The 4173-nt window shown below is 33.9% G+C and overlaps 1 pseudogene; it reads left to right on the top strand.

The window, feature by feature from the left end:
* Positions 1 to 3342: 3342 nt before the first annotated feature.
* LOC138830057 (U6 spliceosomal RNA) lies at positions 3343 to 3439 on the top strand (annotated as a pseudogene).
* Positions 3440 to 4173: the final 734 nt, after the last annotated feature.

The raw sequence follows: 4173 nt of genomic DNA, 5'->3' as shown, positions 1-4173 counted from the left end.
TGAGAGAAAACATAGAGTACTATTTTCTCTCCAGTGGAGTAATAGGTTCTTGATCTTGCTTCTTCCATTCTTTCTTCACAAGCTATCAAGTGTGCCTCAGGACTGGAGTATCCAGTTCAGACAAAGAGCACTCACAGAAGAAAATATTTGCAGTAGATATAGGTGATTTATAACCTTAGACAATCTTTTTAAGTCTGTTCAAAATTCTCCCCTACCCCAAACGTCCCTCTTTGAACAGCTTTCTTTGCTTTTCCAAAGACCGCCCTTCATTAACTGCTTAAAATTTTGAGAGGGCATATTCATACGCTCTAGAGATGGCTGTTTGGTTGTGATTTTTGTGTGTTTTATTGTTGTTTTTAAGTGAATTTCAAAAGGTTGTGCAAGTGTTTTACAATTAAATATGTCCATCTAATTGTCTAATGCTCCTGGATCAGAGTCACTCCTTCTATAAATCTCAAGCAACCCTTTCTCCAAGATTTAGTTCAGATTTACCACTTCCTTTATTACATATGTACATTGCGTATTCTAGCTGTACTTGCCCCTTGTTCCATTTTTCATTCATTCTATTTCTTGACTATTGTTCCTCTCTGGTTTCCATTTCCTGATAGTCATTCTGTTAAACTGCCTGTTAATACTTTGAAAGGTTTATATACATTCCATGGAGTTTCACTCCCACATACACTTGAACTGTTGTCAGCTTATATTTCCATAATTCATTCATCTGCAATAACAATTTGCAAGACTGGAGATGTTAAGCACTTAGACATGATTTTATTCTCATTCATTTGGAAGATTAATCTTTAACCAATAAGAAAGTTTAAAAATGGCTTAGAATTTATTCCTAACTACCAGTTTTTTTTTTTATAAATAGCTTTGGACAATGGTGTGTGATTATTTTATTTTGCATAGGATAATTTTTTCTACTACCTATAAGTTTTGGAAAAGAAGAAAACTAAAATTTACTTCTTAGAGGAATATGACAGAAATAGAAGACAGATTTTATGTTTGTCACATCTCTCATCAGTACCCATATTCAAGATTTAAAATCATATTTCTTACTATGTTAGACAGATTGGGAAAACATAAAACAACACATGATAGGGCAGTTATTAGTGACTTTTTAAAATGTACCTTCTTATTTGATGAAATTTACTTTGTTATCTAATATTTGGGTTTGAAATATGGGAGGCTGATCTATTTAACACATTTCTGGAAGGCACCCACTAAACAACACAAATTGTGAGGGGTACTATTTCTACACTTTAAAGAATGGTTTAACTTGTTTGGTATTAGTGCTGGGTACGTAAATCAACTCTTTTAACTTGCTCCCTACACTTGAAAACATTGTAATGTCACTATCATCTACTTGTCAAGGGTTATTTTGGCAATTGTGATTTTAAATAGTTTAGTTGAAAATGAATATACTTTCAGGAGATTAAATGTATGTTATCATTGGTTTGAGAATGACAACATTTTTTATACTACAGAACCTAGTTTACTGAAATACCAGTGTATTGAAGCACTAAGGATCTTCACAGTTAATGTTTTTCTAAATGATATTTGACCTCTAAATCAAGTATTCCTTGCCTTGGTAGACCAATTATGGATCTATCATTACAGAAACTATTTTTTGGGGGGAGTCCAGTCGTGGGGACTGATCTTTAGGCCTGGGCACTGTCCCTCAGCTCTTCAGCTCAAGGCTAGAGCTCTACCACTTGAGCCACAGCCCCACTTCCGGCTTTTTTTCTTTTTGCTTATGTGGTGCTGAGGAATCAAACCCAGGGCCTCAGGCATGCAAGGCAAGTGCTCTACCACTGAGCCACCTTCCCAGCCCTACAGAAACTATTTTTTTGGCTGCACTGAAATCTTTCATTAATCATTAGGAGAGGGGTACTAAAAATAATCTTGTTCATTTGTGATTTTGTTCACTCATATGGGCTGGTCATCAGTAAATTGAAAGTTTGAATTACAGTACTTTCTCTCAGATTTGTGATCTCATCTTTCATTTTAAGTTGCCTTGCATTTCACAATTGATTTCTGCTAATTCTTGTAAGGAATTGGGGTCCAGAAATAATGGAGGAAATGAGAAATTGAGATGAGTCTTCAATTATTTTCTAGAAAGATTCTCTGTGTAAAATTTAAAATCAGCACATATAAATATAAAATATATAAGTACATATAAAATAAAAATTGTTTTGCATTATTGTGTTGTGGTTAGGGAATCAAAAGCAACTCTGTTTTGGGGGGGGTTTTTTGGGTCCGGTCGTGGGGCCTGAATTCTGGGCCTGGGTGCTGTCCCTCAGCTCTTAAGCTCAAGGCTAGCACTCTACCACTTGAGCCACAGCGCCACTTCCGGCTTTTTTCTTATGTGGTGCTGAGGAATCCAACCCAGGGCCTCAAGCATGCAAACCAAGTGCTCTACCACTGAGCCACCTTCCCAGCCCCAGCAACTCTGTTTTAAAGTATTATTCCATTATCTCTACCTCAGTTTTTGGTAGAGTTAGACTTAAAGCTTTACCATTTGTAGATTTACAGCCTAGAGGCAAGAAGAAACACTATGATTAAAACATTACCAATTTCAGGCCTAATATCAAGGAGAAACATATGGCCTTCTTCAGGAGCTATGGAAATATTTGGTGATAGAAAATCAGTAGTGTAAATTCCTGCCAGATTGGATGATGCACAGGCTAGAACAGTAGGTAATCATGCATATGAACAATTTTTTCACCTTCTTGGCTTTAGCTACTTTTGAAATGATAAGTATAATAAACACTTATATTTTGATAAAATATCTTCCATTCTGAAAAATTCTGTCTGAACTGTTCATCTCTCTATGATTCCTTGTAACTAAGATTAGTTTTGTTCCAGTAAGACAATCTATGCTGACAGGGTAAGATATTCTGGTTGGTCTGTTCCTACATGGAAGAAGGGTAAAGGTTCAGGTAAACATTTGTCCCAGCAAGACCTCATTTGGGAAATTTTAAGCTGCAGTAGTTTAGAAGTAGCTCTTAAGCAAGTCTTACTTTGAATCCATTAGCTCTACAAAGCTAACTGAGTTGATAAATAAGTACTTGAAAAGCCATCACCTTTGGACTTAGCTGAAAAGGTTTCAAAGTATGATTAAATTTAAAATGAAAATGACAAAATAGACATTGACAAAAAATTGTAAATGTGAGTAATCGACCAAACGATATGTATTTTCCACTATACACAGAATTTTAGAGAAATAAGATCAATAGCATTTTTAGGAACAATAAGGGTTCCTTGTTACAAATAGGGAACCATGGATAGATGCCTGTATAAAGATTGCATCATTAAGTACTTAAATTTAGAGGGTAGTACATGCTTCAGAAGCAGGTCTACCCAAATTTCAATACAGAGATTAACATGGCACATGCACAAAGATGATATGAAAATTTGTGAAGTATTCCATATTTTTTCTTTCTTCTGATGCAAGAAATGAAAAACAGTTATTAAAAAGTTAATTACCAAAAAACAAGTGTAACAATACATGTAATTTATAGAATTAAAGGTTAGATTCACATCAGTGTATTAATTCTTCACCTTAGAAAGGCCTTTACATAGCATAACCTTTACAAAACTTGAAATTAGATAACATTGTAATTTTATCCCAAGGAAATAAAATAATATAAGGACCTAGGAAAAAAAGAAATCTTAAACTTCTTCTATATGGAATGCAGTCTAAAAGGACACATTTATTAATGAACCTATACATTATATAACAATGTAGAATTCCAAGTATTATATCTAGGAGCGAATGAAATAGATTATGGATATTATACAAACACAGACATACTTTTTTTCAGAAAACTACAAGGAAAACTTTAGTTTCTATACTATTCATTTCAACAGAGAAGTTAAAATTATTTCTGATTTTAAAAAATCACAAACTGCAGAAATCATTATAGATGTATACAAACAACTCTTTAATACATTTTGACATAAAAGTCAGGCAATTCTCTTGAAAGAATACCATGGAATCCATGAATTTTTAAAGTAAGATATTGCTGTTGCTTTGTATTGTGAAAAAAAATTTAAGGGACACAAAGGATGGACTGGCATTTTTGAAATTTAAGAAACTTAACCAAACCATTACAACTTAGGAGAACAATTTGTACAGCCTTCCACAACTTCAAAGTGGTAGTGATACAT

The sequence above is a fragment of the Dipodomys merriami genome, unplaced genomic scaffold (assembly GCF_024711535.1).
Source record: "Dipodomys merriami isolate MVZ:Mamm:240054 unplaced genomic scaffold, mDipMer1.0.p SCAF_181, whole genome shotgun sequence".
Lineage (NCBI taxonomy): Eukaryota > Metazoa > Chordata > Mammalia > Rodentia > Heteromyidae > Dipodomys > Dipodomys merriami.
Note: the sequence above shows the minus strand (reverse complement) of the source record. Positions and strands in the feature narration are given on the sequence as shown.